Below are 23,319 nucleotides of genomic sequence, written 5' to 3' on the forward strand. Positions count from 1 at the left end.
ACCCAACCCAAAAAGTTTGGTTGATTAGTCTGTGGCATTCTGTTAAACTGTTGCTTATGGCGGTCTCTGTGAGCTTCTCAGCGACATTCAGCCAGCCAGGTATCCTGCCTGCAGTAGATGGAATGTGGCAATGGAACGCTGGCTGCGCGTGTCATAATAGGCTCTGAGCCTTTATATACCTGTGCACAGCAGCAGCCACCTTCAGTCTGCTGCTGGACAGCCAGCAGCAGCAGCAGCAGGAGAGGTATGTAATCAGGAGCCCTCCTGCTAAGGGTAGACAGCTGCTCGTTCCACCCCACCCCCCGCCTTAATTGGTTCTCCTCCCTTCCAACGGTGTTGAGGCGGGTGGGAACAGCAGGGGGTGAAGGTGCTGTGTTTAAAGAGGTGGAGTTATGCAGATCTAAAACGCGTGGATTGCAGCAGCAGCAAGCCGAAAAGTGCAGGCATGTAAGGGATCTAGAGGTTGACAACATGTCTTCTTAACGGGAGTCCAGGAGCTCATCTCCACAAATGGACTTTTCAGGATCCTTGGGTGGCTCCGTAGTTTGAAACCAATTCTGGTTATCGCTTCTCGGCCTTTTGGCTAAGATCAAGTGTAGTATCTGTTCTTATCAGTTTAATATCTGATACGTCCCCTATCTGGGGACCATATATTAAATGGATTTTTAGAACAGGGAGATGGAAAAAGAGCTTGCTCTGTCCACTCCACGCATTGACCTGGTATTGCAGTATCTCCAGGACCGGTGCACCCCTTCTTTAATGCAGTTTCTAAAATCAGAAAGAATTGAATTCAATGTTTTTTGTTCATTTTGCTTGTTTGTCGGATTTTGGGATGGACTCTTTGGCTTTGCTTTTCTTCTCCTCATTGGATTTTTCATGTTCAAAGTTGCAGAAGCCAGATTACAAGCTCATTTTGGTTCAACTTCAGCAACTGTGCATTGCATTGCCATGTAATGTGATGCAATGCTATCTTTCTAGCTCTCCCTTTTTACTTCCTTTTGGATAAACAGACATATTAGGCAAGCATTTTGGAGCTTTCACCTAAATAACTACAGGTGGTGAGATAAGCTGCACAATATAATTGACCTTTCAGTATATTGTTGCACACACACCATCTATTTAGCAAATGCCCTTGTTATCAACAGCAGCCTTTTAAACTCACCTGAGCTAACAGGTATGTGCGCTGGTTACTCTGCTGCGCTTAAAATTTCTTTTTTGGTTTGCTACAATGCCTTTTCTGAAACGTTGTCTCCTTCTGCTGGAACACTGACTTCTTTCATTTAATGCCTGCAGACTATAAAAGAGAACCCAACCCAAAAAGTTTGGTTGATTAGTCTGTGGCATTCTGTTAAACTGTTGCTTATGGCGGTCTCTGTGAGCTTCTCAGCGACATTCAGCCAGCCAGGTATCCTGCCTGCAGTAGATGGAATGTGGCAATGGAACGCTGGCTGCGCATGTCATAATAGGCTCTGAGCCTTTATATACCTGTGCACAGCAGCAGCCACCTTCAGTCTGCTGCTGGACAGCCAGCAGCAGCAGCAGCAGGAGAGGTATGTAATCAGGAGCCCTCCTGCTAAGGGTAGACAGCTGCTCGTTCCACCCCACCCCCCGCCTTAATTGGTTCTCCTCCCTTCCAACGGTGTTGAGGCGGGTGGGAACAGCAGGGGGTGAAGGTGCTGTGTTTAAAGAGGTGGAGTTATGCAGATCTAAAACGCGTGGATTGCAGCAGCAGCAAGCCGAAAAGTGCAGGCATGTAAGGGATCTAGAGGTTGACAACATGTCTTCTTAACGGGAGTCCAGGAGCTCATCTCCACAAATGGACTTTTCAGGATCCTTGGGTGGCTCCGTAGTTTGAAACCAATTCTGGTTATCGCTTCTCGGCCTTTTGGCTAAGATCAAGTGTAGTATCTGTTCTTATCAGTTTAATATCTGATACGTCCCCTATCTGGGGACCATATATTAAATGGATTTTTAGAACAGGGAGATGGAAAAATAGCTTGCTCTGTCCACTCCACGCATTGACCTGGTATTGCAGTATCTCCAGGACCGGTGCACCCCTTCTTTAATGCAGTTTCTAAAATCAGAAAGAATTGAATTCAATGTTTTTTGTTCATTTTGCTTGTTTGTCGGATTTTGGGATGGACTCTTTGGCTTTGCTTTTCTTCTCCTCATTGGATTTTTCATGTTCAAAGTTGCAGAAGCCAGATTACAAGCTCATTTTGGTTCAACTTGAGCAACTGTGCATTGCATTGCCATGTAATGTGATGCAATGCTATCTTTCTAGCTCTCCCTTTTTACTTCCTTTTGGATAAACAGACATATTAGGCAAGCATTTTGGAGCTTTCACCTAAATAACTACAGGTGGTGAGATAAGCTGCACAATATAATTGACCTTTCAGTATATTGTTGCACACACACCATCTATTTAGCAAATGCCCTTGTTATCAACAGCAGCCTTTTAAACTCACCTGAGCTAACAGGTATGTGCGCTGGTTACTCTGCTGCGCTTAAAATTTCTTTTTTGGTTTGCTACAATGCCTTTTCTGAAACGTTGTCTCCTTCTGCTGGAACACTGACTTCTTTCATTTAATGCCTGCAGACTATAAAAGAGAACCCAACCCAAAAAGTTTGGTTGATTAGTCTGTGGCATTCTGTTAAACTGTTGCTTATGGCGGTCTCTGTGAGCTTCTCAGCGACATTCAGCCAGCCAGGTATCCTGCCTGCAGTAGATGGAATGTGGCAATGGAACGCTGGCTGCGCGTGTCATAATAGGCTCTGAGCCTTTATATACCTGTGCACAGCAGCAGCCACCTTCAGTCTGCTGCTGGACAGCCAGCAGCAGCAGCAGCAGGAGAGGTATGTAATCAGGAGCCCTCCTGCTAAGGGTAGACAGCTGCTCGTTCCACCCCACCCCCCGCCTTAATTGGTTCTCCTCCCTTCCAACGGTGTTGAGGCGGGTGGGAACAGCAGGGGGTGAAGGTGCTGTGTTTAAAGAGGTGGAGTTATGCAGATCTAAAACGCGTGGATTGCAGCAGCAGCAAGCCGAAAAGTGCAGGCATGTAAGGGATCTAGAGGTTGACAACATGTCTTCTTAACGGGAGTCCAGGAGCTCATCTCCACAAATGGACTTTTCAGGATCCTTGGGTGGCTCCGTAGTTTGAAACCAATTCTGGTTATCGCTTCTCGGCCTTTTGGCTAAGATCAAGTGCTTTATTGCAGGAGATTGTGGTTGACGGGCACTCGGGTACCCCTCTCCTTGGCCTGGCAGGATCGTCCACTTTGGTGGACTTAACCTGCTTGCTGCTATTAGGGAGAGGGCTTAGTCCCAGGGTAACGAGTTGCGATCCCCCAGCTTCCAGGTGTTTTTCGCTGCAAGAACACTGGGAGCGCAGATTGCAAGCGGCTGCAACTTGCAACCTTGTTGCGTTTTTCCATGGAGGTTGACCCTAACCTCGTGCCTCTTTATGCGAGTCTAAAAAACTCTATCCGAGTTCACTTCACGGCGGGTGGCTCGGATATGAGGAAATTAGGGTATGTAGTCCAGGACGTGCTCAGGAACCTTCTTGGCGTACAAAGGAATGAAATTCTCTCCATCCAGGATTATCCCAGAAGAGGTGACTATGACATCACATTCACCGGAGAAGGTATTTTTAGAGATGTACTAGAAAAGTTAAAAAAAGTTGAAAATAGTCCTGTTTTGAAAGGGATACAAATTGTTGAGCACGTCCTGGATGAGGTAAGACTGGTTATTGTAAAAATATTTTCGCCCTTTGTTTCTGCTCCAGAAGTAATGTCATTTCTAGCAATTTATTTTAAAAGTGTTAAATGTATTGGGAAGATATTAAACGAATATAACATATGGACATCTAAGTGGAAATTCCTTGTGAAGTGTACAAGAGATCCAAATACACCAGGTGGTATACGGCTCCCCCCTGCCCGTTTCAAAATTGGGCAAACAAATGGGGATTTCTTCTTTTCTGGGATGCCAGTATATTGCAGAAATTGTGGGCGCTATGGTCATTCAAAAGAAAACTGTCATGTATCATGTAGAAATTGTGCTAGTGAAGAACATGAGACAAAAGAATGCCCTAAGGAAAAGAAATGCAGTTTTTGCCAGACTCCAGGTCACTTTTATTTTTCTTGCCCTCACAGATTTCGGGAAGATGAGCAAAAGGGGAAGTCCAAGACGTCCGACCAAGGACCAAAAGATCAGACCACCCCTCAGGAGGAGGAACAACAACCTGGAGCCTCTGGAGACAATAAGGGCGTACCAAATAGTGAAGTGTCTCCAGAGTCTATGACAGGTAAAATACCAAATCCCAAAACCTGGCTGCAGGACCTGCGGGAGTCCAAAAGGAGGGCTGAGAAGGAGCAGAAGGGCACTACTGGTAAGGTCAAAAGGGACCGGCAAAAGGCCGACACAGAAGCCCATGCCCAGTCTGGGTCTCCTAGTGCTGAGGGCGCTGAGTGGATAAAGGTGGGTCCTAAGAAAAAGAAAAAGGGTGGTTCGGAGGAGGCAGCAGGAGGTGAACAGATGGACACTTCTCCAGAAGGGGACGTGGACGCTGGACCCTCAGGGGTTTCGGTCTCCGCTGCTACAGGTGGGGACCGGGATCTTGCTGCCTCTGAAGAGTCAGAGGCTCTGCCTTGTGCGCAACCTCCTCCTATAGGACGACCTTCTACAGGTCAAACAGGGGCGGCTGAACCCCTCGGGGACCCACCTGATGAGGAACTGCATGGCCAGCCAATGGAGACCCAGCGGGTTCTGCCAGCCAGCCCTCCGAGCTATGCCAGTGTAGCGTCGGGTTTATATAAATGTGGTAATCTTTCCTCCTCCACGGAGACTCTCGTGACGATACTATCAGATGAGGAGGGAGGCGCAAGCCCAGTGGTCTGATCAGGTTCATCGGACAGGTAAATCCGTTGCTCTTAGTTACCTAAGTAAAATTTCTACATTTTCTAATGATGGCTGAACTCAAAGGTATTTCCCTCAACGTGAGAGGCATAAAATCTAACACGAGAAGAACTGCTCTTTTTAATTTTTTTACATGTTTTACTGCATCTGTATTTTTTCTGCAAGAATGTAATATCCCACATGAAATGTCATATCAAAAATATAAAGATGAGTGGAAGTGTGGGCCATCTGTCTGGTCCGGATCGAATGCTGCAGGATCAGCGGGTGTAGCCATACTTTTTAAAGGGAACGTTTTAATTGATTTTATTCAGGAAATTTTACCAGGTCGTATTTTATTAGTGAAAGCTTTTATTGATGGTATTAGATGGCAGTTTTTAAATTTTTATGGATCCCCAGAGAAAAATGAAAGAGCCGAAATGCTTGATCTTTTACCATTATTTATTAATAACTCTGAACCTTTTATCTTAGCAGGGGATTTTAATTGTGTTTTAAAAGGTGAAAACCGGCGCTCCAGCTCTGTAAGCAGGAACTACGATAAAACCTCAGGTATGCTACATGATATAGTCAAAGATGCTAAATTGATAGACATATATAAAGAGTGTCATAGTGACAGCACAGAGGACGCCGGTTTCACTTGGAGCAATGCTAATTGTAGCTCTAGGATTGATTTTATTTTTGGTTCAGATAAAACAATACCTGCCAAATGTGAAGTTTTAACTAATATATTTTCAGACCATAAACTTTTATCCTTTACCATAAAAGTAAATGACAACAAAAAATGTGGTAAGAAAAGCTGGAAAATGAACGTATCCCTTTTAACCGACCCGCAGATTTTATCAGATTTTATTGAGTTTTATAGGAAATGTAGAAAAGGGAAAAAAACAAATGAGACTATGAGTGTATGGTGGGATAGAATGAAAGTAAAAATAAAAGACTTTTTTATTAAAAAGAGTATATGTAGAGCCAAAGAAAAATATGAAGAATATAGAATTTTAAATACCCGCCTACAAACATTATTTAAGCTCAGAGACAATGGGATAGATGTACAAGTTGATATTTCAAACTTAAAAGAAGAGATTTCAAAATGGCTAGAACAAAAAGGAAAAGAGATCATTTTTCGTTCTAGAGTACAACATATAGAAGAAAATGAAAAGTGTTCCAGATATTTTTTTAGGAAAAATAAAAAAGAAAAAGTGATAATTGACCATATAGATGGTGAGAATAATATAAAAAATATGCTGGGTAAAGTTGAGGTTTTTTTTTCTAATCTATTTAATGGAAAAAATATAGATAATAAATTAATGGATGATTCGCTGCAAGGACTAAGAGCTGTTTTAGATCCCGCATCCCAAGAGTTTTTATCCCAAGTTTTAACGGAACAAGAAGTGTTAAAAACTATTAAAAGTTTTAAAACTGGAAAGGTCCCTGGTCCTGATGGCATCCCAATAGAATTTTATGTATGTTTTTATGATATTTTAAAAGATGATTTGTTTTATTTGTTTACTGAGGTTTTTAATAATAAGGTTTTATTAAATTCCTGGAAGAAAGGTGAAGTCTCCCTCCTATACAAAAAAGGCGATAAATCAAAATTAGAAAACTGGAGACCAATAACACTTTTAAATTGTGACTATAAAATAATGGCTAAAATTTGTGCAAATCGTCTAAAAGAAGTCATCAGCAAAGTTATTCATTCTAATCAAGTGTGTGGGGTGCCGGGGCGCAGTATATGGGACAATCTGAATTTAGTGAAAGACTGTATTGAGGATGTGAAAGACAGAAAGGGGAAAATGGCGATTTTATCTATTGATTTTGAAAAAGCATTTGACCGTGTCTCACACTTTTATCTTTTTAAAGTTTTAGAGAAAATGGGCATACCAGAAGGGTTTTTACTATCGCTTAAAGCATTTTACAAGGATTGTACAAGTAAGATTTTAGTGAATGGTTTTAAGACACAAGAGGTATTTTTACGGTCAGGGGTGAAACAGGGATGCCCTCTGTCCCCCCTACTGTTTATCTGTGCACTGGAACCAATGTTATGTGCAATACGCCAAAATAAACAGATATGCGGTGTCCCTCTGCCTGGAAGCGGTGGTTTGGAGGCCAAGGTTGTAGGCTACATGGATGACGTGGCGGTCTTGTGTACAGATGCACCATCACTTACGGCCACTCTCCATCAATTGCAATCCTTTTGCCTAGCTTCTGGTTTTAAAATCAATTTTAATAAGTGTAACATTTTAAGTGTTGGGGGGATGATTTTACGTGATGTACCAATTAATGTCTCCGAATCCATTTCCATTTTAGGTATATCATTCACTGAAAATAATGATGGTTATAATAGTTGGGAAACAGTTACACAGAAAGTAAATACGAAAATATGTATGTGGAACATGAGGAGACTTACAATGGAGGGTAAAGTATTGGTTTTAAAGATGGTGATTTTACCTCTTTTATTGTATCTTAGCATGGTTTTCCCCCCGCCTGTTAATGTTTTAAAAAAGATAACCAAAACCTGTTTTACCTTCTTTTGGAACTCAAAAATGGAAAAGCTGAAAAGAGAAATCGTGATGAAATCAAAAGTAAAAGGTGGTAAAGATTTTCCAGATTTTAATAGGTTTCTTTTAATCCATCTGTTCGTTTACTGTTTTAATGCCCTTTTTAAGAATCACTATTGGTCCTTTTTTATGCGTTTTAATACAGGATTTTTTATGAGAAAGTTTGGATGGTATGAAGTTAATATATCTGTGCCCCATGCTTTTAATTTGTCGACGCATTATGAGATTTTAAGGAAAATAGTGTCCGATTTTAATTTAGGGACTAAGAAAATAGAGGAATTAAGAAATAGTAAGAAACTAATTAAAGAAATACGTAAAAGTGAGGAAATATGTAATGTTGACAGATATGATGATGACAAATCTATGTCTATCTGGAAAATGATTAACGTTTTTTATCTTTTTAATGAACAGAGAGATCTGGCTTGGAGTTGCATGCACCGCTGTCTTCCTTGCCGGGCATTCCAATACAGAAGAGGATTTGTGAGGTCTGCCATCTGCCCAAGAGCCGGATGCCAAGACGAGGAAACGGTGGAACATCTATTATGGACATGTAATTTTGCAAAGGATTTCTGGAGAAGACTGCTCCCCCTACTGGAAAGGGTGGCAGACCTCAAGGACTTTACATATAAAACTGTGCTATACGGACTTATGGAATGCCCCACAATGGACCAGTACACAATGGCTTGGAAGACAGTGAACTGCGCCAAGTCATCTCTCTGGAAAGCGCGCAACATTGCTATTTTTAAACAAGATGTTTTATCAGTGAATGATGTTTTAAGTTTATGTTTATGTGAAATGTATACTTATTATTTAATTGACAAAAAGAAGAATGTACATATTTCCAAAAAATGGCTTGTTGACCAATGGAACCTAATTATTTAAAATCTTTGTATTTTTTTGTTTTGTAAATTTCATTTGTCTTTTAACGTTTGGTATTTGTGTAATTATGCTTGTAATTTGTTAAAGTTTTAATAAACGGTTTTATCCCTCTGCAGGGGATAGCCAAATTAAAAAAAAAAAAAAAATCTGTTCTTATCAGTTTAATATCTGATACGTCCCCTATCTGGGGACCATATATTAAATGGATCTTTAGAACAGGGAGATGGAAAAAGAGCTTGCTCTGTCCACTCCACGCATTGACCTGGTATTGCAGTATCTCCAGGACCGGTGCACCCCTTCTTTAATGCAGTTTCTAAAATCAGAAAGAATTGAATTTCTTTTTTTTTTGTCCATTTTGCTTGTTTGTCGGATTTTGGGATGGACTCTTTGGCTTTGCTTTTCTTCTCCTCATTGGATTTTTCATGTTCAAAGTTGCAGAAGCCAGATTACAAGCTCATTTTGGTTCAACTTCAGCAACTGTGCATTGCATTGCCATGTAATGTGATGCAATGCTATCTTTCTAGCTCTCCCTTTTTACTTCCTTTTGGATAAACAGACATATTAGGCAAGCATTTTGGAGCTTTCACCTAAATAACTACAGGTGGTGAGATAAGCTGCACAATATAATTGACCTTTCAGTATATTGTTGCACACACACCATCTATTTAGCAAATGCCCTTGTTATCAACAGCAGCCTTTTAAACTCACCTGAGCTAACAGGTATGTGCGCTGGTTACTCTGCTGCGCTTAAAATTTCTTTTTTGGTTTGCTACAATGCCTTTTCTGAAACGTTGTCTCCTTCTGCTGGAACACTGACTTCTTTCATTTAATGCCTGCAGACTATAAAAGAGAACCCAACCCAAAAAGTTTGGTTGATTAGTCTGTGGCATTCTGTTAAACTGTTGCTTATGGCGGTCTCTGTGAGCTTCTCAGCGACATTCAGCCAGCCAGGTATCCTGCCTGCAGTAGATGGAATGTGGCAATGGAACGCTGGCTGCGCGTGTCATAATAGGCTCTGAGCCTTTATATAACTGTGCACAGCAGCAGCCACCTTCAGTCTGCTGCTGGACAGCCAGCAGCAGCAGGAGAGGTATGTAATCAGGAGCCCTCCTGCTAAGGGTAGACAGCTGCTCGTTCCACCCCACCCCCCGCCTTAATTGGTTCTCCTCCCTTCCAACGGTGTTGAGGCGGGTGGGAACAGCAGGGGGTGAAGGTGCTGTGTTTAAAGAGGTGGAGTTATGCAGATCTAAAACGCGTGGATTGCAGCAGCAGCAAGCCGAAAAGTGCAGGCATGTAAGGGATCTAGAGGTTGACAACATGTCTTCTTAACGGGAGTCCAGGAGCTCATCTCCACAAATGGACTTTTCAGGATCCTTGGGTGGCTCCGTAGTTTGAAACCAATTCTGGTTATCGCTTCTCGGCCTTTTGGCTAAGATCAAGTGTAGTATCTGTTCTTATCAGTTTAATATCTGATACGTCCCCTATCTGGGGACCATATATTAAATGGATTTTTAGAACAGGGAGATGGAAAAAGAGCTTGCTCTGTCTACTCCACGCATTGACCTGGTATTGCAGTATCTCCAGGACCGGTGCACCCCTTCTTTAATGCAGTTTCTTAAATCAGAAAGAATTGAATTCAATGTTTTTTGTTCATTTTGCTTGTTTGTCGGATTTTGGGATGGACTCTTTGGCTTTGCTTTTCTTCTCCTCATTGGATTTTTCATGTTCAAAGTTGCAGAAGCCAGATTACAAGCTCATTTTGGTTCAACTTCAGCAACTGTGCATTGCATTGCCATGTAATGTGATGCAATGCTATCTTTCTAGCTCTCCCTTTTTACTTCCTTTTGGATAAACAGACATATTAGGCAAGCATTTTGGAGCTTTCACCTAAATAACTACAGGTGGTGAGATAAGCTGCACAATATAATTGACCTTTCAGTATATTGTTGCACACACACCATCTATTTAGCAAATGCCCTTGTTATCAACAGCAGCCTTTTAAACTCACCTGAGCTAACAGGTATGTGCCCTGGTTACTCTGCTGCGCTTAAAATTTCTTTTTTGGTTTGCTACAATGCCTTTTCTGAAACGTTGTCTCCTTCTGCTCGAACACTGACTTCTTTCACTTAATGCCTGCAGACTATAAAAGAGAACCCAACCCACAAAGTTTGGTTGATTAGTCTGTGGCATTCTGTTAAACTGTTGCTTATGGCGGTCTCTGTGAGCTTCTCAGCGACATTCAGCCAGCCAGGTATCCTGCCTGCAGTAGATGGAATGTGGCAATGGAACGCTGGCTGCGCGTGTCATAATAGGCTCTGAGCCTTTATATACCTGTGCACAGCAGCAGCCACCTTCAGTCTGCTGCTGGACAGCCAGCAGCAGCAGCAGCAGGAGAGGTATGTAATCAGGAGCCCTCCTGCTAAGGGTAGACAGCTGCTCGTTCCACCCCACCCCCCGCCTTAATTGGTTCTCCTCCCTTCCAACGGTGTTGAGGCGGGTGGGAACAGCAGGGGGTGAAGGTGCTGTGTTTAAAGAGGTGGAGTTATGCAGATCTAAAACGCGTGGATTGCAGCAGCAGCAAGCCGAAAAGTGCAGGCATGTAAGGGATCTAGAGGTTGACAACATGTCTTCTTAACGGGAGTCCAGGAGCTCATCTCCACAAATGGACTTTTCAGGATCCTTGGGTGGCTCCGTAGTTTGAAACCAATTCTGGTTATCGCTTCTCGGCCTTTTGGCTAAGATCAAGTGTAGTATCTGTTCTTATCAGTTTAATATCTGATACGTCCCCTATCTGGGGACCATATATTAAATGGATTTTTAGAACAGGGAGATGGAAAAAGAGCTTGCTCTGTCCACTCCACGCATTGACCTGGTATTGCAGTATCTCCAGGACCGGTGCACCCCTTCTTTAATGCAGTTTCTAAAATCAGAAAGAATTGAATTCAATGTTTTTTGTTCATTTTGCTTGTTTGTCGGATTTTGGGATGGACTCTTTGGCTTTGCTTTTCTTCTCCTCATTGGATTTTTCATGTTCAAAGTTGCAGAAGCCAGATTACAAGCTCATTTTGGTTCAACTTCAGCAACTGTGCATTGCATTGCCATGTAATGTGATGCAATGCTATCTTTCTAGCTCTCCCTTTTTACTTCCTTTTGGATAAACAGACATATTAGGCAAGCATTTTGGAGCTTTCACCTAAATAACTACAGGTGGTGAGATAAGCTGCACAATATAATTGACCTTTCAGTATATTGTTGCACACACACCATCTATTTAGCAAATGCCCTTGTTATCAACAGCAGCCTTTTAAACTCACCTGAGCTAACAGGTATGTGCGCTGGTTACTCTGCTGCGCTTAAAATTTCTTTTTTGGTTTGCTACAATGCCTTTTCTGAAACGTTGTCTCCTTCTGCTGGAACACTGACTTCTTTCATTTAATGCCTGCAGACTATAAAAGAGAACCCAACCCAAAAAGTTTGGTTGATTAGTCTGTGGCATTCTGTTAAACTGTTGCTTATGGCGGTCTCTGTGAGCTTCTCAGCGACATTCAGCCAGCCAGGTATCCTGCCTGCAGTAGATGGAATGTGGCAATGGAACGCTGGCTGCGCGTGTCATAATAGGCTCTGAGCCTTTATATACCTGTGCACAGCAGCAGCCACCTTCAGTCTGCTGCTGGACAGCCAGCAGCCGCAGCAGCAGGAGAGGTATGTAATCAGGAGCCCTCCTGCTAAGGGTAGACAGCTGCTCGTTCCACCCCACCCCCCGCCTTAATTGGTTCTCCTCCCTTCCAACGGTGTTGAGGCGGGTGGGAACAGCAGGGGGTGAAGGTGCTGTGTTTAAAGAGGTGGAGTTATGCAGATCTAATACGCGTGGATTGCAGCAGCAGCAAGCCGAAAAGTGCAGGCATGTAAGGGATCTAGAGGTTGACAACATGTCTTCTTAACGGGAGTCCAGGAGCTCATCTCCACAAATGGACTTTTCAGGATCCTTGGGTGGCTCCGTAGTTTGAAACCAATTCTGGTTATCGCTTCTCGGCCTTTTGGCTAAGATACCACATCTTGCCAGAAGGATTCTAAGCCAATCGTGCCCTTGGCCTTGAGGCATCGGCGGTGTAAAAGCCGTCTTAAGCCTCATGCTGCTTTAGGGGGCAGATACGCAAAGAAACCAAGAAGGCGATCGACCCTATCTACCTTTTGAAGATGGCATCAGCAGTAGCGGCCGCAGTGCGCTATGCCAGAGCTGGTGACCTTCGCATCAAGAACTCTTTCAAGATCGAAGTGGACGATGCATCCAAGGAGAAGATGACCTTGAAGTTTTTCGTGAGGAGAGTGCTGCTGGAGATCCTAGGAGTAAAGAGGGAAGACATCCTGGCCCTTCAAGATCGCCCCGGTTCCTTCACTTTGACTCTGGAGTCGGAGTATGCGTGCCAGAACCTCTTCCGCCAGATTCACCTGCACCTTTCAGATGAGGATCTTAAAGGACTCACCTTTGTCATCCTTTACTCCGGTGGAGAGAAGCCGCTCGTGGTTCAGATGAGCAACCCTCATGTTCCCTTAGTTAATATTATTTGCTTTCTTCAAAACTATTTCCCAGAACTGCGGTATTCCCACAAGGTCATGAATGAGGAAAACCTCTGGACGGGAAAGCATAAATTTTTTGTTAAATTTTGTGAAGATCCAAATGGCATTGGTGGTCAGCGTCATCCTCCGTCAAGTTTCCTGATCGGTAGGGAGCGGGGGCGCCTCTTCTACCCGGACATGCCCCTCTTCTGCCGGAAATGCATGTGTTTCGGTCACACTTATGAGAACTGCAAGGAGGAGGTGGCAATCTGTAAGAAGTGCTACAAGCATGGACATGCCACAATGGACTGTACCAATGAGATGGTGTGCAACATCTGCCGGGTCCCAGGTCACTCCTTCCGGGAGTGTCCTTTGAAGAAAAAGGCGGAAACCTATGCTGAAACGCTGGCAAAGCAACCTGCCCGTGTGCCTCCATCTGCTCCCGGGGGGCAGAGGCAACCCTCTGCTGTTCCTGCTCCTGCGGGTGCGTCTACAGCGCGGGGGCAGTCTTCTAGCTCTCCAGTACCTGCTCCACAGACCAAGCCTGCTAGTACATCAGGTGGTACGTCTGCACCTGCTGCACAGAGGAAGCCAACCAACCCTCCTGCTCCTGCTGCTAAGGGGGGTCCCACCGGTGCTCCTGTATCTACTGTGCGAACACAACCCCCTGTAGGCGGGTCCACAAGCACTTCAGTGCCTGCTGCACAGGGAAAACCTGCCAGTTCTCCTATTCCTGCTGCGCATAAGCCCACGTCTATGCAGAAACCTCCAGCTGAGAAACCTGTCCGTCCTGAGAGGAGGGAAGCTTCATCTAAGGACTGGGCTGCTGATTCTGATCCGGGTGATATGGTGGTGGAGGGGAGTCCCTCTGCTGAAATCGGGACATTTAGCTCGGAGGAAGAAGCAATGGAGCTGGAAACTCGTAGGAAAAGGAAAACAGATGATAGGTCTGATGAGAATGTGGCCAGGGAGACTTCCAAGAAGTGTCCATTAAAACCAAGTCTTCTGCAATACAAGCCAATGGCTCCCGCTGCCCCTCCTGAGGAGCCAAGGCCTTCAGACCCTATAAACATTTCTTTTTCGGACTCAGAAGTGCAGAGCCCGTTAACATCGGTGGGCTTTATGTCTGATTCTGACAGTAGTGTGACCTGAACTAACCTATCATGACCTCATCAATTAAAGTAGCCTCGCTCAATGTGAGGAGTATAAGGGGCTCTACAAGAAGGGCTGCTTTGTTTTCCTACCTGTCAACAGTGGACTGTGATGTCTTTTGTTTGCAAGAATGTAACATTGACTTTGATATGAATTATGCAGATTTAAGAAAAGATTGGCCTCATGGGCCCTCTATCTGGTCCGGAGATAATGAAAATCGTTCCTCTGGCATTGGAGTGCTGTTTAGGTCGCATGACTTTAAAATCAACTCTTTTGTGGACATTTCTTCTGGACGTGCTCTTTTCTTAAATATTAGTTTTAAAGGTGTGGACTTTAGACTTTTGAACATTTATGCTTCTCCGGTGAAGGAAGAGAGACATCAGTTGTTTGAAGATGTGCAATATTACCTACCTGGTTCATCGCCTCTGATGTTCTGTGGGGATTTCAATTGTGTCTTGCCTGGTGAAGGGAGAAGCGGGAGTTCCACCGTTCCTAAAAAAGACAAAACAGAGAAACAACTAAAGGATTTGTTAACTGATTTTTTTCTTAGAGACTCCTGGAAAGAGATCCGTAGTAATGATCCCGGTTATACTTGGGAGAACTCTTCTTCTAAATCTCGTATTGATTTTATTTTCATGTCCCAATATGTGAATGTCAAATCTGTTGTCTTAATCCCAAACATTTTTTCAGATCATAAGATGTTGCTATCAGAGTTAGAATTACCTGGGCTTGTCAAGGCAAGAGGAGTTTGGAGGCTAAATACAACATTGTTACAAGATCCTAAGGTAAGAACAGATTTTAAAGCGTTTTTTAATTATTTAAGAACAAAACAACAAAAATTTTTAACTCTGCTAGAATGGTGGGAATACAGCAAGATGAAGATAAAAAGTTTTTTTATCAAGGTCAGCATAGCCAATGCAAGAGAAAAGTCCGCTTGGCATAAAAGGCTTATTACTAAATTGCAGACCTGTTATCAACTAAGAGATGTGGGACTTGAAATGGACGATTTAATTGAAGCAACAAAAAAAGAAATTAAAAAGAGTATAGAGTCGAAGGGTAAGGAAATAATTTATAACTCAAAAATTGAAGTGATGGAGAAAAATGAAAAGTGCTCAAGATTTTTTTTTAAAAAAGTAGTTGCTGCTAAGGAAATGATAACAGAATTAGAGGGTGAAACTACAACTGAAGGTATGCTCAACCAAGCTCACCAGTTTTATCAGCAGCTTTTTAATGAGAAAACTATAGACCAGTCTTTTACTGAAGATGCCCTTAATTCATTAAAAAATAGTCTGAGCCGCGAAGACCAAGAATTGTTATGCACTGAAGTCACCTTGTCGGAAGTAGATGCTGCTATCAAAAGTTTTTCCTATGGGAAAACCCCTGGTTCTGACGGTTTGCCTGTTGAATTTTATCGTGAATTTTGGAATTTTTTAAAACCCGACTTGTTTTTAGTAATCAAAGAAGCTTTTAAGTGTGATATCCTGCCTATATCTTGGAGAAGTGGTCTGGTCTCCCTGATTTTTAAAAAAGGAGCAAAATCCCATCTGGCAAACTGGAGACCAATCACACTGTTGAATGTTGATTACAAGTTGATGTCCAAAATTTTAGTGAACCGTTTTAAAAAAGTTTTATCCAAAGTTATTTATGAAGACCAGGTATGTGGGGTGCCAGGAAGAGGAGTTGCGGAGCATCTCAATACCATCCGCGATGTCATATGGTACCAGCAATCCAGGAAGCAAGACTTAGCAATTTTATCGTTGGATTTTCAAAAGGCTTTTGATCGTGTCTCTCATTGTTTTTTATGGTTGGTTTTAAAAAAAATGGGCTTCCCTGAAATTTTTATCAAGCAAGTGGCACTTTTATATAAGAACTCTTTTAGTAAAATTTTAATCAATGGATTTTTGTCTAATGAAGTGTTTTTGCATTCAGGTGTGAAGCAAGGCTGCCCTTTGTCCCCAGTGCTATTTATATGTGCAATAGAGCCTCTTTTATCTATGCTACGAGAGGATAAAGTGATTAAAGGTGTCCCTATCCCTGGAGGACATGGAAGAGATGTGAAGGTAATGGGCTACATGGATGATATTACTATTTTTTGTTCATCACCTGCCGCTCTCAGGAGAGCTATAAGAACGACCAATTTTTTTTGTGAAGCCTCAGGTTTTAAGTTAAACATTGAGAAATGTGATTGTTTTGTCCGTGGCAATTGGGCGGATGTGTCCATCCCTGATCTCCCGATGCAGTCAGAGAAGATTAAAATTCTGGGCGTGATTTTTGATCGACAGAATGATGGAATGAAGAGCTGGGATGGAGTAAGGGACAAAATACAAAAGAAGATTGACTTTTGGAAATTAAGAAAATTAACAATCGAAGGTAAAGTTTTAATTATTAAGGCCCTTCTGCTTCCTGTCATGTTATATCTCAGTTATGTTTATCCCCCAAGTGACCTTACAGCGAGAAGATTACAGAGAATGCTGTTTGAATTTGTGTGGAACTCTAAGTTCGAAAAGGTGAAGAGAGAAACAATGTACAAGATGCACCACCTTGGTGGTAAGGATGTTCCCAACGTCAAACTGTTTTTATACTCCAAGTTTTTTAGCCTCTGTTTTAAATATATGTTTGCTTCAAGCCCTTGGGCACATTTTTTAAGATATGCAGCTGGCCACATTTTTAGGAGGCGAAAGTGGATATCCATTTCTTTAACAAGCCCAGTGTTGTTATCACCTCCACAACAATATGCCATCCTGGAGAAAGTTATCAGATTATATGGCCTAGATTCTTTTGAGATGGAGACATTGAAGAATGCAAGGAAGCTGCTGCAGCAATTAAAAAAGAAAGAAACTTTGACGCCCATAAGCCATTATTCATATAGCAGAGTCACTAAAATATGGAATTTAACAAATGCACCTTACCTGATGAATCAACATAAAGACTTAGCTTGGATGATTGTGCAGGAATGTTTACCGACTCGTGATTTCCAGTATAAAAGAAGACTTAGCACTATACAAACCTGCCCGAGGCATCAGTGCAATAATGATGAGACTACTATGCACCTTATTTGGAATTGTGATTTTGCACAGCAAGTGTGGAAAGACTGTGGTGAGCTTTTAAAATTTTTATCTGGTCTTAATTTTTTAAGCCATGAAGTGGTTTTATATGGGATTTTACCAAACATGACGAAAGAAAAAGAGAGAGTTTTATGGTGCACTTTGAGTTGTGTTAAAAGTGCTCTATGGAAGACCAGAAACATATTGTTGTTTAAAAGAGACTATATAGAAGTCAAGGATTGTATAAGACTGGCATTAAGTGAAATTTATATGTACTACCTAATGGATATGAAGAAGCTTGGAAAGAAAAGAGCCCTGAGTATATGGAACTATCACCTATGGAAGATGTTATTTTAAAGCTCTGAAGAAAAGATAAAGACTACGATATTTTAAATATAAACGCAAAATCTGTTCTTATCAGTTTAATATCTGATACGTCCCCTATCTGGGGACCATATATTAAATGGATTTTTAGAACAAAGAGATGGAAAAAGAGCTTGTTCTGTCCACTCCACGCATTGACCTGGTATTGCAGTATCTCCAGGACCGGTGCACCCCTTCTTTAATGCAGTTTCTAAAATCAGAAAGAATTGAATTCAATGTTTTTTGTTCATTTTGCTTGTTTGTCGGATTTTGGGATGGACTCTTTGGCTTTGCTTTTCTTCTCCTCATTGGATTTTTCATGTTCAAAGTTGCAGAAGCCAGATTACAAGCTCATTTTGGTTCAACTTCAGCAACTGTGCATTGCATTGCCATGTAATGTGATGCAATGCTATCTTTCTAGCTCTCCCTTTTTACTTCCTTTTGGATAAACAGACATATTAGGCAAGCATTTTGGAGCTTTCACCTAAATAACTACAGGTGGTGAGATAAGCTGCACAATATAATTGACCTTTCAGTATATTGTTGCACACACACCATCTATTTAGCAAATGCCCTTGTTATCAACAGCAGCCTTTTAAACTCACCTGAGCTAACAGGTATGTGCGCTGGTTACTCTGCTGCGCTTAAAATTTCTTTTTTGGTTTGCTACAATGCCTTTTCTGAAACGTTGTCTCCTTCTGCTGGAACACTGACTTCTTTCATTTAATGCCTGCAGACTATAAAAGAGAACCCAACCCAAAAAGTTTGGTTGATTAGTCTGTGGCATTCTGTTAAACTGTTGCTTATGGCGGTCTTTGTGAGCTTCTCAGCGACATTCAGCCAGCCAGGTATCCTGCCTGCAGTAGATGGAATGTGGCAATGGAACGCTGGCTGCGCGTGTCATAATAGGCTCTGAGCCTTTATATACCTGTGCACAGCAGCAGCCACCTTCAGTCTGCTGCTGGACAGCCAGCAGCAGCAGCAGCAGGAGAGGTATGTAATCAGGAGCCCTCCTGCTAAGGGTAGACAGCTGCTCGTTCCACCCCACCCCCCGCCTTAATTGGTTCTCCTCCCTTCCAACGGTGTTGAGGCGGGTGGGAACAGCAGGGGGTGAAGGTGCTGTGTTTAAAGAGGTGGAGTTATGCAGATCTAAAACGCGTGGATTGCAGCAGCAGCAAGCCGAAAAGTGCAGGCATGTAAGGGATCTAGAGGTTGACAACATGTCTTCTTAACGGGAGTCCAGGAGCTCATCTCCACAAATGGACTTTTCAGGATCCTTGGGTGGCTCCGTAGTTTGAAACCAATTCTGGTTATCGCTTCTCGGCCTTTTGGCTAAGATCAAGTGTAGTATCTGTTCTTATCAGTTTAATATCTGATACGTCCCCTATCTGGGGACCATATATTAAATGGATTTTTAGAACAGGGAGATGGAAAAAGAGCTTGCTCTGTCCACTCCACGCATTGACCTGGTATTGCAGTATCTCCAGGACCGGTGCACCCCTTCTTTAATGCAGTTTCTAAAATCAGAAAGAATTGAATTCAATGTTTTTTGTTCATTTTGCTTGTTTGTCGGATTTTGGGATGGACTCTTTGGCTTTGCTTTTCTTCTCCTCATTGGATTTTTCATGTTCAAAGTTGCAGAAGCCAGATTACAAGCTCATTTTGGTTCAACTTCAGCAACTGTGCATTGCATTGCCATGTAATGTGATGCAATGCTATCTTTCTAGCTCTCCCTTTTTACTTCCTTTTGGATAAACAGACATATTAGGCAAGCATTTTGGAGCTTTCACCTAAATAACTACAGGTGGTGAGATAAGCTGCACAATATAATTGACCTTTCAGTATATTGTTGCACACACACCATCTATTTAGCAAATGCCCTTGTTATCAACAGCAGCCTTTTAAACTCACCTGAGCTAACAGGTATGTGCGCTGGTTACTCTGCTGCGCTTAAAATTTCTTTTTTGGTTTGCTACAATGCCTTTTCTGAAACGTTGTCTCCTTCTGCTGGAACACTGACTTCTTTCATTTAATGCCTGCAGACTATAAAAGAGAACCCAACCCAAAAAGTTTGGTTGATTAGTCTGTGGCATTCTGTTAAACTGTTGCTTATGGCGGTCTCTGTGAGCTTCTCAGCGACATTCAGCCAGCCAGGTATCCTGCCTGCAGTAGATGGAATGTGGCAATGGAACGCTGGCTGCGCGTGTCATAATAGGCTCTGAGCCTTTATATACCTGTGCACAGCAGCAGCCACCTTCAGTCTGCTGCTGGACAGCCAGCAGCAGCAGCAGCAGGAGAGGTATGTAATCAGGAGCCCTCCTGCTAAGGGTAGACAGCTGCTCGTTCCACCCCACCCCCCGCCTTAATTGGTTCTCCTCCCTTCCAACGGTGTTGAGGCGGGTGGGAACAGCAGGGGGTGAAGGTGCTGTGTTTAAAGAGGTGGAGTTATGCAGATCTAAAACGCGTGGATTGCAGCAGCAGCAAGCCGAAAAGTGCAGGCATGTAAGGGATCTAGAGGTTGACAACATGTCTTCTTAACGGGAGTCCAGGAGCTCATCTCCACAAATGGACTTTTCAGGATCCTTGGGTGGCTCCGTAGTTTGAAACCAATTCTGGTTATCGCTTCTCGGCCTTTTGGCTAAGATCAAGTGTAGTATCTGTTCTTATCAGTTTAATATCTGATACGTCCCCTATCTGGGGACCATATATTAAATGGATTTTTAGAACAGGGAGATGGAAAAAGAGCTTGCTCTGTCCACTCCACGCATTGACCTGGTATTGCAGTATCTCCAGGACCGGTGCACCCCTTCTTTAATGCAGTTTCTAAAATCAGAAAGAATTGAATTCAATGTTTTTTGTTCATTTTGCTTGTTTGTCGGATTTTGGGATGGACTCTTTGGCTTTGCTTTTCTTCTCCTCATTGGATTTTTCATGTTCAAAGTTGCAGAAGCCAGATTACAAGCTCATTTTGGTTCAACTTCAGCAACTGTGCATTGCATTGCCATGTAATGTGATGCAATGCTATCTTTCTAGCTCTCCCTTTTTACTTCCTTTTGGATAAACAGACATATTAGGCAAGCATTTTGGAGCTTTCACCTAAATAACTACAGGTGGTGAGATAAGCTGCACAATATAATTGACCTTTCAGTATATTGTTGCACACACACCATCTATTTAGCAAATGCCCTTGTTATCAACAGCAGCCTTTTAAACTCACCTGAGCTAACAGGTATGTGCGCTGGTTACTCTGCTGCGCTTAAAATTTCTTTTTTGGTTTGCTACAATGCCTTTTCTGAAACGTTGTCTCCTTCTGCTGGAACACTGACTTCTTTCATTTAATGCCTGCAGACTATAAAAGAGAACCCAACCCAAAAAGTTTGGTTGATTAGTCTGTGGCATTCTGTTAAACTGTTGCTTATGGCGGTCTCTGTGAGCTTCTCAGCGACATTCAGCCAGCCAGGTATCCTGCCTGCAGTAGATGGAATGTGGCAATGGAACGCTGGCTGCGCGTGTCATAATAGGCTCTGAGCCTTTATATACCTGTGCACAGCAGCAGCCACCTTCAGTCTGCTGCTGGACAGCCAGCAGCAGCAGCAGCAGGAGAGGTATGTAATCAGGAGCCCTCCTGCTAAGGGTAGACAGCTGCTCGTTCCACCCCACCCCCCGCCTTAATTGGTTCTCCTCCCTTCCAACGGTGTTGAGGCGGGTGGGAACAGCAGGGGGTGAAGGTGCTGTGTTTAAAGAGGTGGAGTTATGCAGATCTAAAACGCGTGGATTGCAGCAGCAGCAAGCCGAAAAGTGCAGGCATGTAAGGGATCTAGAGGTTGACAACATGTCTTCTTAACGGGAGTCCAGGAGCTCATCTCCACAAATGGACTTTTCAGGATCCTTGGGTGGCTCCGTAGTTTGAAACCAATTCTGGTTATCGCTTCTCGGCCTTTTGGCTAAGATCAAGTGTAGTATCTGTTCTTATCAGTTTAATATCTGATACGTCCCCTATCTGGGGACCATATATTAAATGGATTTTTAGAACAGGGAGATGGAAAAAGAGCTTGCTCTGTCCACTCCACGCATTGACCTGGTATTGCAGTATCTCCAGGACCGGTGCACCCCTTCTTTAATGCAGTTTCTAAAATCAGAAAGAATTGAATTCAATGTTTTTTGTTCATTTTGCTTGTTTGTCGGATTTTGGGATGGACTCTTTGGCTTTGCTTTTCTTCTCCTCATTGGATTTTTCATGTTCAAAGTTGCAGAAGCCAGATTACAAGCTCATTTTGGTTCAACTTCAGCAACTGTGCATTGCATTGCCATGTAATGTGTAGCGCTGGCGTCCCTGCCCTCTGCTGGCAGGGACGCTGCTCCCCTCACCGCTCTGCTCCGTGCCCGGCGTCCTCTCCCCGCTCTGCTGTCAGCGCGCGCTCCTTCCCGGCGTCCTCCTCCCGCTCTGCTCTCAGCGCGCGCTCCTTCCCGGCCCCTGTGCTTAGGGCGCGCGCGCGCGCTCCCCTCCTCTTAAAGGGACCGCGCGCGCCGTCCTAAGGAGTCCCCGGCCAATGGCCGGAGGACTTCATCATATATAAGGCACCTCCTCCAAAATGGAGGTGCCCGAGCAATGTTGTTTGCACCTGTGTCTCACCTGTGCTTCAGCCCTCAGGTCCCGTTGCCAGTTATCTGCCAGTTACCTGCCAGTTTCCTGCCAGTTTCCTGCTAGTTACCTGCCTGATTCCTGCCTGAATACTTGTTACCTGTCTGCTAGTCTGAGGTCCGACGGTCTGCCTTACTACTCCTGTCAGTCTGTCTAAAGGACCAGCCTGCCCGCTCACCTGGGAGCGCATATCAGCTACCTGCCTGCTTGCCTGAGGTCCGACGGTCTGCCTTACTACTCCGGTCAGTCTGTCTATGGACCAGCTTGCCCGCTCACCTGGGAGCGCTTCTCCGTTATCTGCCTGCTTGCCAGCCCGGAGGCTCCGTTGTCACGTGCTGTGACCACCAGCTATCTCAGAGACTCTTGCCCGCTCACCTGGGAGCGCATCTCCGTTACCTGCCTACTTGCCAGCCCGGAGGTTCCGCCGTCACGTGCCGTGACCACCTGCTATTCCAGAGACTCTGGCTTGCTCACCTGGGAGCACACATCTACCATCTGCCTGCTAGCCTACCCGGAGGCTCTGCCATCACAGGTCGTACCTACCCGTTACCCAGAGACTGCCCTGATCACTTGCCGTAACTCCCTGTCCGTTCACCCAGAGACTGCCACCCGCTCCCTTACAAGGGCCGCCCCCTTGTATAATAGCTCAGAGGTTCCGCCTCCCGGACCCGTTACAGTTTGCTCGGGCCATGGAACCCGGTGGCACCCAAGCTCCCTCGCTCTCGGACCTCTGTCTTGAACTGTCCCGTCAGAAGTCCCAACAGGAGGCCATCCTGGGTCATCTGCGGAATGTTAATACTCGCCTGAACACCCTGTCTGATCCACCAACAACCTCCGCCAGTGCCATATCTTGCAATCCGGCAGCTCCGCTGCCCACTAATACTATGGTATCCTACCCCGGACCCCGGCTTTCTGCACCTCCTCGCTTCGGAGGCGACCCCGTCCAGGCTCGGGGCTTCATAAATCAGTGCACCCTGCACTTTGAACTTTTGTCCCATCAGTTTAATTCCGACCGGGCCAAAATTGCCTTTATCATGTCCCATCTCACCGGGGAGGCCCTGGCCTGGCTAAATCCTCTATGGGAGAGAGGAGACCCCCTGGTGTCCAACTTGCCTGCTTTTCTCTCGGCTTTCCGGAAAGTCTTCGACGAACCCGGACGGAAGACCTCATCCGCATCCTCTCTGCTACGCCTCCGTCAGGAGGGTCTCACCGTGG

General features: G+C 43.9%; 8 non-coding genes and 1 pseudogene across 8 annotated transcripts; all 9 read left to right on the forward strand.

The window, feature by feature from the left end:
- The first annotated feature begins 563 nt into the window (after nt 1–563).
- Nucleotides 564–754, forward strand: LOC141149137 (U2 spliceosomal RNA). The gene has a single exon (XR_012245447.1). It is a non-coding gene; the product is annotated as a U2 spliceosomal RNA (small nuclear RNA).
- A 1,115-nt stretch (nt 755–1,869) lies between these two features.
- LOC141149783 (U2 spliceosomal RNA) lies at nt 1,870–2,060 on the forward strand. The gene has a single exon (XR_012246068.1). It is a non-coding gene; the product is annotated as a U2 spliceosomal RNA (small nuclear RNA).
- Nucleotides 2,061–8,450: 6,390 nt separating this feature from the next.
- On the forward strand, nt 8,451–8,645 carry LOC141150722 (U2 spliceosomal RNA). Its single transcript, XR_012246848.1, has one exon. It is a non-coding gene; the product is annotated as a U2 spliceosomal RNA (small nuclear RNA).
- Nucleotides 8,646–9,755: 1,110 nt separating this feature from the next.
- Nucleotides 9,756–9,946, forward strand: LOC141274401 (U2 spliceosomal RNA). Its single transcript, XR_012322678.1, has one exon. It is a non-coding gene; the product is annotated as a U2 spliceosomal RNA (small nuclear RNA).
- A 1,115-nt stretch (nt 9,947–11,061) lies between these two features.
- LOC141149138 (U2 spliceosomal RNA) lies at nt 11,062–11,252 on the forward strand. The gene has a single exon (XR_012245448.1). It is a non-coding gene; the product is annotated as a U2 spliceosomal RNA (small nuclear RNA).
- Nucleotides 11,253–17,483: 6,231 nt separating this feature from the next.
- On the forward strand, nt 17,484–17,659 carry LOC141150755 (U2 spliceosomal RNA; annotated as a pseudogene).
- Nucleotides 17,660–18,774: 1,115 nt separating this feature from the next.
- LOC141149139 (U2 spliceosomal RNA) lies at nt 18,775–18,965 on the forward strand. The gene has a single exon (XR_012245449.1). It is a non-coding gene; the product is annotated as a U2 spliceosomal RNA (small nuclear RNA).
- A 1,115-nt stretch (nt 18,966–20,080) lies between these two features.
- On the forward strand, nt 20,081–20,271 carry LOC141149141 (U2 spliceosomal RNA). The gene has a single exon (XR_012245450.1). It is a non-coding gene; the product is annotated as a U2 spliceosomal RNA (small nuclear RNA).
- A 1,115-nt stretch (nt 20,272–21,386) lies between these two features.
- LOC141149142 (U2 spliceosomal RNA) lies at nt 21,387–21,577 on the forward strand. The gene has a single exon (XR_012245451.1). It is a non-coding gene; the product is annotated as a U2 spliceosomal RNA (small nuclear RNA).
- Nucleotides 21,578–23,319: the final 1,742 nt, after the last annotated feature.

The sequence above is a fragment of the Phyllobates terribilis genome, unplaced genomic scaffold (assembly GCF_046119375.1).
Source record: "Phyllobates terribilis strain yellow unplaced genomic scaffold, ASM4611937v1 Scaffold_5__5_contigs__length_657084704, whole genome shotgun sequence".
In the NCBI taxonomy this organism is placed as follows: domain Eukaryota; kingdom Metazoa; phylum Chordata; class Amphibia; order Anura; family Dendrobatidae; genus Phyllobates; species Phyllobates terribilis.